Source organism: Nicotiana tomentosiformis, chromosome 6 (genome assembly GCF_000390325.3).
Source record: "Nicotiana tomentosiformis chromosome 6, ASM39032v3, whole genome shotgun sequence".
NCBI lineage: Eukaryota > Viridiplantae > Streptophyta > Magnoliopsida > Solanales > Solanaceae > Nicotiana > Nicotiana tomentosiformis.
In genome coordinates, this window is record NC_090817.1 from 62,770,735 (window position 1) to 62,781,180 (window position 10,446).

Here is a 10,446-nt window from a genome sequence, read left to right on the forward strand (position 1 = left end):
TCAGCTTACAAGCTCCATTGATTTATTCTAGCGGTTGCAGATCTCTTCTCACACTTTTATTCTTTTTAGACTTTTATATTATTCCAGGGGAATACACCATTGATTTGTGTATTCAGGCATCGGTTGGAGGCTCATGACTTTGCTAATGAGTTTAGTTGTCAGATATGTTAAGTTTTATGTCATAATTTAATTTTCAGACAGTTATTGTTCTAAGATTTAATTATGATTTTTCTTGGGTGTGATATTCTATTATGAATTTTAGTTAGTTATAATAGGGCTTGCTCAATGGGTAAGGTAGAATGAACGCCATCACGTCTCACCCACCTTCGGGGCGTGATACTTCAAGCCCTAATTAATGGAGGTTTCAAGGATATTAATTTATTTATGATTGACCTTCTAATGATAGTCTTATTGTTCATATTTTTACCTAACCTACTGATACCAATAATGTACTGTCACGACTCAATTTTCACTATAGGCCGTGATGACGCCCAACGTCGCCGTTAGGTAAGTCAATGGTGCAATATCTATTTAATTATTTACTTTATTACTTTTAAAATCATGAATTTTATTTAATAGAGAAACCAAGTATAAAGGGCATGGTGACATGAAACATAAAATATAATATGAGAGTGAAACAGTAATATCAATAGACAAAACTATGAACATCTACTAAATTTTTTCTAAAACCCGATGTCAGAAGTGAACGAGCAATCTAGTAGAATATACAAAACCTCTACAACTACTGTCTCAAGTAAAATCGACAAAAATAATAACTACAACAAGATGAGGCTCTGGGGGCTGCAGAACAGAGCATGGAAAGCAGCTCACCATTAGGCCTCCGGATAATGCAGGTGCGCACCTGGACGGACACCAGATGCACCTGCCACAGTACCTGCACAATTTGTGCAGAACTGTAGCGTGAGTACGTAAAATAATGCATACCCAGTAAGTATCTAGTCTAACCTCGAAGAAGTAGTGACGAGGGTCGACATCGACACTTACTAGAGGTCAATAAATAAAGTATAAGAATTATAAATAGACAGGAAATACAACATTAATAATAGAATAAGAAGCATTAAATAAGTGATTCCTTAACAGAATATCAATTTAAAACCCATAAATGTCACATGCCAATTTCAACAAATATGCACCATCAAGTATTTATTAATTCTCAAGTCATAAAGGAAATATTAAGTACAATCGGACTCCTAGTGACATCACGCACGAGTTATGCCAAAGTCGTGCGAGCCGATCCATAATAATCGTGTACATACACTACCGAGGTCGTATGGCCCAATCCATGGATACATCTCATTATAAATAAATATTGTCAAGGCGTTCGACCCGATCCACAGGAATAAGGGAACTCTTCGGACTACGGGACATATGTTTACAACACCAAGGTAAGCACATAAGGAACATAAATTTTCTATCAATAATCAAATATTCCGCCAAAACTTAAAGTAACGAAGCTCGGTCTAATATAATCTCTAATCAAGTTTTACTTATTAATACAAGTAATTAAACTAACAAGTTGGGTTCAAATAGTACAAGTATTGCATAATAAAGTCCTATGTCTACCCGGACATAACATGATTTTAGCTACGTATGGACTCTCATCACTTAGTGCGTACGTAGCACCCACAATTATAGCAAATAACAATCACCTATGGAATTAATTCTCTTTTACAAGGTTAGACAACAGACTTACCACGTTTTCAAGCATTCTTTCCGATCCTCAAATCACACTAATAGCCTCAAATCGGTGTCGAGCATTCTGAAACTAGCCAAAGATCGTATAAACTAATCAATAGATGCTAAAAAGTTCACAATTTATCTATTAGAGTAATTACCCAACCCAATTTAAAAAATTTCTAAAAGTCATCCCCGGGCTCACGTGTCCGGATTTCAGAAATATTTGTAGATAAATATTACCCATAACTGATGACGTCCAAATCCACTACTAAAAAGTAATTGGACACGGTCTCATGCAATATAATTTACCCAACTATGAGTCGGGGTAGAATCCTACAGAGAATAATATGTAGGCGATTAGGCGTGTAAGAGAATTATCACTTATTATGCTAAGTCTAACACTTAGAAACGTTTTGAGAAAATATTTAAAACTAATTGCGAAAATATAAACTAACCTAGAAAGCAAGTAAAATGATCAATGGCTACAAGCATGGATGCATTGGGAATTACACTCAAGTAACGATCCAATATATTTTACAATTTTATAAATATGAGCGAGTTTATGTTAATTAGTCTCGGGTAATAATTATATATTAGCTTCTTCAGACGACTAACAAGACTTTCTAATTGAATTATCCCTAAAACAATTAAGAGATTAAGCACACTCGAATATGGCTACAAGTAGTTTAATCCTATCTCTAGGTAGAATCTATAAAGTGAGGGTTAACGCCTCAAGTTCTTGTTAATCAATATTTTTCAACCCCAAATTATCTTTTCCAAAATCAATTCTAAGTTAATGGACGAGTCATAAGGTTAGCTAATCCCTTTGGAAATATTAAAGAACAAAAATAATTAAAGAAACAATAAATCACTTCATAAAAAATAAAAATCGTTCAATACATAACCACAACAAGATATTTAATCTACTCTTTAAATATAAATATTCCCATAAACAAGATTCAAGTGTTGGAAAAAATATCACACACTTAGATATATAATACAAAGCAAGGAAATGAAGAAATGAACATAAATGGGTAAGAAATTCTCAACCAAAAGATTCAAATCTTCAAGACCCAAGTGTGTGTGCAAGAACCCTAGCTCCAAAACTTGTGTTCTCTAGTCAAGAGATGTTAAAGATGTGCAGACACTGAACAAAGATGCCAAAGATCTGCCAAAGATGTGTTTCCAATAAGCTAGGTCGTGTATTTATGGGTTTGGAATGGAGAAAATATGAATTGCCAAGTCTGTCCAGAGCTGGAGCCCGTTGACCGCACCTGCAGAAACAATCATCGCAGGTGCGACTCCGCAAAAGCGGACATTCATTCGCAGATGCGAAACTTTTGGAGAATTGCCTACTCCGCAGAAGTGGACATGTTGCCGCAGAAGTGGCTTCGCAAATACAGACCTCAACCGCAGAAGCGAATTCGTGATCGTAGGTGCGCTTCCAGTGCAATTTATCCTATTCCGCAGACACGGCCTTTTCTTGTAGGTGCGGGCCCGCAGAAGCGGGCACCCTTCCGCAGATGCGGTTTCACTGAGGAAATTTTGCACTTCTTTCCCTCTTTTTTGCTCAATTCCACTTCAATTGACTTCAATTCTCTTCAAGACTCATTATACCTGAAAATCTAGCAATGCACACCATAAATCACCTCATTTTATAATTAAAGGACACAAAAACTAAAGAAAATAGACTAGAATAAATGGTAAAATTACCACTCATCAACACCCCCAACTTAAAGCTTTTGTTTGTCCTCGAGCAAATCAAAACCAAATACTCAATGAGGCTCTAACATTTAAAGCTCAATTAGCATCGCTATCATCTTCAAATCACATTCTCCAATTAAGCACAACACTTATGATTTTGGTTGGTACTAATAATTAGGCTCAAGCATGTGAACTTCAACCAAACAACTCCCTCATTTAAAACAATCTCAAGAATGCAATGGAGTTTCAAAATAATCAAGTGACAACAACCAAGCCTCAAGAAGTGACTCAAACACACTAGTCTACTACATATGCTCAATTTACTCAATTCGGAATATATCACTGTCACCAATCCATCATGATCCATGTGCCCTCACAAGAAAGAAAGTCCCAAAATTACCATATTTACAATAACAACACAAGGGACAAATGCACAAAGACACTCACTCTCAACAAAAAATTTCAAGTGTTACAAAATATCATGCCATAAGCGTGCCCTTATTTTAATTCGCCGCCTATTCAAGAACATTCAGTTAGAGATCCCATAAGGACTTTTTAAGATTGTAATATAGGCTTAGGGTAGGGTAGGATAAGCATTTGGGATACAAGTGACTATACCCTCCTTGAACACTACTCACTCTTTTCTTTTTGCACTTTGCTTCTTTTAAAACCACATAGCCCTTATTGACATCTAGTTACCAACATAGAACTACCTTAAAGTACCTCTCTAATATATATTATACAACTATTTTCTTTTGGAGCTTGAGTATCTTCATATAAACAACTTTGAGGTATATGTTTCTACACACAATGTATATCTTCACCATTTCCCAATTAACACCAACACCCCCAACTTAGACTTTTAGCCTCATTCTTAACATTCAAGGAGGGACGAGTTCAATAGAAGGAATTATTTCACAAAAAGGGTAAATGTTTGTAATGAGGTAGCCAAAGAAAAGGTTAAAGGCTCAAATGGGGTTAACTAGTAATAGTATTTATGCAATGGTAGGCTAAATAAGCTTTTTTAAAGATCACAAAGAATGCAACTTACTTTTTCAATTTACAACTACAATTTGGAAAGGTATTCTTAATTCACACATCACATACAAGAGACTAATTTTATTAGTACCAAGCAATCCAAAAGTCTCCACATAACAAAATAAGACTAATTCCCTTAATAAAGTCTTCACGCCATTCATGATAAGAAAAAGTCACCCGGTTCAACACTAAAGTATTCCCCGGGAAAGAACCGTAGCATAAAAAAACCCGATTTATTGAAAAGTATATTACTACTAAAGAGATAAAAATAATATAAACTAAACACTACAAAATAAAATAAAATTAACACTAAAAGGAATAAAAAATAAAATAACTAAAAACTACTAAAGAAAATAAAATAACAACAGCAACTAATACTAAAGGAATAAAAATAATGTAAACTAAAAAACTACTAAGAAAATAAATAAATAAAGAAAAATAAACTAGAATAACAAAAGCGACTAATTCCTAATTATATCACCAATCACAAACTACGCCCGACAAAGGCACATGATAAACAATAGTAGAACAAGTCCGGCTAGGGCACACAATATCCATACAAAATTATAAGCCCGAAAAGGGCAAAAGTTAAGCATCAATATACAAATAATGTATATTCCCTAAAGCCACCCCCAACTAAAAACACTGCAGTGTCCTCACTGCACAATATCAAGATAAAATAAGAGTCGTTTGAGGGTCTCCCTGAGGGCTGCATTAGACTAGCAAACTGCGAGAAAAGGCTAATCACTGCCGTGTAGAGCTCTTGGCCTCATCATCATCGGTAGCATTAGTATCAGCATCAGCAATATTCGACAAGAAGGAATACTCTTCACTATCATCTTTGTCCTCGACCGATATCTTCCTGTTCGGCTGCCCCCATTTGAAGATGGCCTTGATGCCTCTCGACATCTTTATCATGAACTTGCTCTTCTTCATATTTCTCTCTTTCTCCTTGTTGAAGTCTGCCTGAAGATCTACATGTGCCTTGGCCATGTTGCCACAGGCTGCCTCGAGCCTGCTAACAGAAGCTGCCAACTTCTCATGCGACTCTGCTTGCTTCTTCTGGTTCTCCAGGTAGGTCTTCATTTCTTCCTTGGTAAAATACTCGGGCATAAGCTGGGAGTGTGAGGGCCCACTAGGGAGCTATGACACTAAGTCACGAATGGAGGCAAGCTGGGAATTTAGCATCCCAAATGGTCCCTCGGCCTGAGTAGCTTGTGAGGAGGACCCCTCACCTATAACAATCTCCATTTTCCTCTTCTTGCTTTTTACCACACTACCTTCTCCGATCACTCTCAATGGTGAAAGGGCTTGTCCGCCGGTATCAAATGATCTCCATTTCATTCCTCAACCTACACATGCCTGCACAACTCTGTAATCAATGATGGAAATATCAATGTCGAGCCACCTTGAAGCATATACTCCTTCAGCTCCTGAACGATGTAATGACCAACATTCACTAGAATGCCATCAAGGATGCAAGCAATTATCAGGGCCCTAGTATATGTGACATCAGACACATTCCCATAAGGAGACACTCTGCTCGCAATGATATACCACCACATTTTTGTTTCAGCTATGAAATCATCATATTTGATGCCTTTTTCCTTTTTAACCCAAGTCACCGTTTGACCTGTAGAACAAAGCTTTGAGACTAGCCAATCACCATTGTCGCATGTATCTATTTCTCGCATTGGCTCGAGCAGATGATTTTGAAGCCCATAGACATCATTTATCTCTTCAACTCCAAATTTCACAATCTTGTCCCTTATTGTAAGTTCATGGTTTTGGAATGTGTCCGCTTTAAGTTGGCATAAAATTACCTAACCCATTCCTCATTGGCCTTGCATGGAATAGGGATGAAGCAGGTCCAGCCGCTTGAAACTAGCCAGCCATGGAAATCCAAAAGGAGCTCGGCCACTTTGTCATCGACAATTCCTTTCTCAAGTTTGAGCTTCTTCGTGAGGAGATCATCATAATACCGATTTTGGCACTAGGAAGACATGAATTTGTTGGTATCATAGTTCAAATCCTCAGCCATTTCTTCAATTTCGTGATCAAGCGCCACATTTTCGTTCATGTTCGGGTCCATTTAAGCTTAAAGTACCTAAAAAAATCAAAACCAAGTTAGTTGGGAATTATAATCATGTTAAGCAAATCAAAACAATGCAATTAGGCCAAAGAATCAAGCCAAACTTGCCCAGCAAGCCAAACTTGCAAAGCTACTATTTTTGCACAAACTCCCCAGTCACCGCACCTGTGGAAAACCATCGCAGGTGCAGGCCCAGTTCTACGGCATTTCTTTCGCTTATGCGAACTTTTCCAGCTGACCAGAAATCGCAATTGCGGAAAATATATCGTAGGTGTGAGGCCGCATATGCAACATTTTTCTCGCTTCTGTGGTGTTCATCAGGGGTTTCAAAAACCCAGAAACTGCCGAATCGTTTCACTTCTAAACATGATTTTAGCACACAATTTATACTCAAGACTTCTAAATTTGTGCTCTACAAGTTTGCACGACTTGATTAAACATGATTTTAAGGTACTTAGGAACAAATTTTCTTTTGGACAATTTGTCGAACACATTACAAGCATAGATAATGTTATGCCTTTTTGAACAAATTAGGTACTTAGATTTCCCCAAATGTTTTTCAACAATAGCAGCACACACGACTACACTCAACCAATTTCCTCACCCCTAATATTAACACTAATCGAAAGGTAATGGGGCTGTGGGAACTCTGCCATGGAGAAGAGATGATGAAGAAGAAAATAAAAGTAGAAGAGAGAAGTTGAAGAGAGAACTGAAAATGATACCTGTTTGTCTTGTGTGAGGGCAGTAGAAATCGAGCAATGGATATGAATGTGAGAGATGAGAGGAGTTAGATTTTGGGGAAGAAGGGTTGTGAATTTTACCCAATGAAAGATACAGTGGGTCTTTAAAATTTACCCGATGGACCGCATTTGCGGATTTTAGACCGCTTCTACGACCATGCTTTTGCGTCATATAAACCGCTTCTGCGTGAATATTGTCGCAGGTGCGGTTGAACCAGAGTTCTGCTGAGCAGAACTGGACAACCACTGTTTTGGCTTGTTCCAATACCTCAAACTCCTTAATTCAACTCCAAAAAATCTGAAACTTGGCAGATTAGTCAAAAATAATATACTAAGCTATTCTAAAAAAGAAAATTTCAAAACTGAACTCAAAATTTAAAAATGATGGGTTGCCTCCCACCAAGCACCGCATTTAACGTCGTGGCACGACGCGAATCAACTTTACCACTTTTCTCGCCACTTAGACGATATGAATTGGGCACCCAACTTGGAATCAAGCTTGTGACTGCGAGCGACGGGGGGTGGTAAGTAGATGATCAAGCCAAAAATCAATTTCTTCATTTTGTATTTATTGTCTTTCTTTTGAGGAATGTCATTTTGCGTTCTTGTATATTCAAATTGCAAGATGTATGGATCTTGTCTTTCTTCTTTACATTCCCACATGAATTCATATGGTTCAATTCCCATATTACCACACAAGTCCATAGTTGAAAAATGCGTGGAATGAGATAATTGCCTCCCAACTTGTAACGTTTTTCGGATTTTGACATCCTCTTTTTCCCCCGAACTAGAGTCATTTTCAATCATCTTTTCAATTACATTGGTTGACTCTAATTCCATATTTTTCTTGGCATCACCAACAAGAATGAAGTCGGTTGGCGGATGTTCAATTCTTGATTCCTCAAAATAAGGCTCACTTTCTTCCTCGAAGTTGGACTTTTCTTGAGCTCTTTCCACACTCTCAAGTTGGTGGGCATAGTGAGCCTCAACCAATATTTTCATTTGATCTTCCAAGGTGCGGATATTCTCATCATTTTGATTAAGTACTTATTTCAAGTCCTCGAGTGCCAAGTTGTGCTTCTTCCCATTTTCAAGAATGGCCTCCAACATGAGCATCATCCTCTCATTTTGAGCATTTGAGAGTTCTTCTTGGTTTTGATCAAGTGCCAAAGAAGGATTTTCGGCTTCAATCTCTAAGAAAGGTTCTTGGCTATCATTCACTTCCGAGGCTTTTTGGACCTCTAAAGCTTCAAGCATTTCTCCCATTTGTGAGTTCAACCTTTCAAGCGCCAAATTATTTTGGAAACTATTCTCCAAAAGCTCCTCCAAGGCATTTTGCTCTTTGTTTCCTTATTCAAGTAGGCATTCCAACATGAGCTTGAACTCTCCATTTTGACCATGGTCAATTTCTTTCACTTCCATATCCCTATAATTGTTATGACAAAATGTAGAATCATCATAGCGGGGGTTCAGGGAAGGGAAGGACAAATAAGCACAATTATCCCAATAGCCATTTTGATCACCACACTTATCACAAATACTCCCCTCATGGGTTTGAGATTGTGCGTACAATCCGCCCCCGGGAGAATTTAAACAATTTTGCCACGAGTGTGGTCCTCCACAATAAGGACAAAGGTCATCAAAGTATGGACAACTACCATCCTACCAATTTTCATTAAGTGATGCCATTTTCAAAAATTATGAAAATAAACAAGAAAATGAACAAGAAACAAATACGAAAATAAACCAAGATAAGAAAATAATTACACATATATTCACAAGTTTGGACCAAAACACGCACGCTTACTTCTCAAACAACCTAAATACGCCAAATTATTCCCCGACAATGGAGCCAATTTTGATGACGTCCAAATACACTGCTAAAAAGTAAATGGACGCGGTCGAATGCAATATAATTTACCCAACTATGAGTTGGGGTCAAATCCCACAGAGAATAATATGTAAGCGATTTGGCGTGTAAGAGAATTATCACTTATTATGCTAAGCCAAACACTTAGAAAGGCTTTGAGAAAATATTTAAAACTAATTGCGAAAATGTAAACTAACCTAGAAAGCAAGTAAAATGAATAATGGCTACAAGCACCGATGCATTAGGAATTACACTCAAGTAACGATCCAATGTATTTCACGATTTTACAAATATGAGCGAGTTTATATTAATTAGCCTCTGGTAATAATTATATATTAGCTTCTTCCGATGACTAACAAGACTTTCTATTTGAATTATCCCTAAAACAATTAAGAGATTAAGCACACCAGAATATGGCTACAAGTAGTTCAATCCTATCCCTAGGTAAAATCTATAAAGTGAGGGTTAACGCCTCAAGTTCTTGTTAATTAATCTTTTCCAACCCCAAATTATCTTTGCCAAAATCAATTCGAAGTTAATGGGCGAGTCCTAGGATTAGCTAATCCCTTTGGAAACATTAAAGAACAAGAATAATTAAAGAAACAATAACTCACTTCATAATAAATAAAAATTGTTCAATACATAAGCACAACAAGATATTTAATCCACACTTTAAATATGAATATTCCCATAAACAAGATTCAAGTGTTGGAAAAGATACCACACACTTAGATATACAATACAAAGCAGGGAAATGAAGAAATGAACATAAATGGGTAAGAAATTCTCTACCAAAAGCTTCAAATCTTCAAGACCCAAGTGTGTGTGCAAGAACCCTAGCTCCAAAACTTGTGTTCTTTAGTCAAGAGATGTTAAAGATGTGCAGAGACTGGACAAAGATGCCAAATATGCCAAAGATGTGTTTCCAATAAGCTAGGTCGTTTATTTGTGGGTTTGGAATGGAGAAAATATGAATTGCCAAGTTTGTCGAGAGCTGGAGTCCGTTGACCGTACCTGCAGAAGAATCCTCGCTGGTGCGGTTCCGTAGATGCAGATTCGTGCTCGCAGAAGTGATGTTTGGTGGAAAATGACTATTTCACAGAAGCAGTCTTCAAGCGCAGAAGCGTTACCGCAGAAGTGGTTCATCAATCGCAGATGCGATTTCTGCCTTGCAAGTCTCATTCGGCAGATGCGATTCCTTTGGAAATATTTTCACTTCTTTTACGCTTTTTGCACAATTTCCCTTCAATTGAATTAAATTCTCTTCGAGACTCATTGTACTTGAAAATCTAGCAATGCAC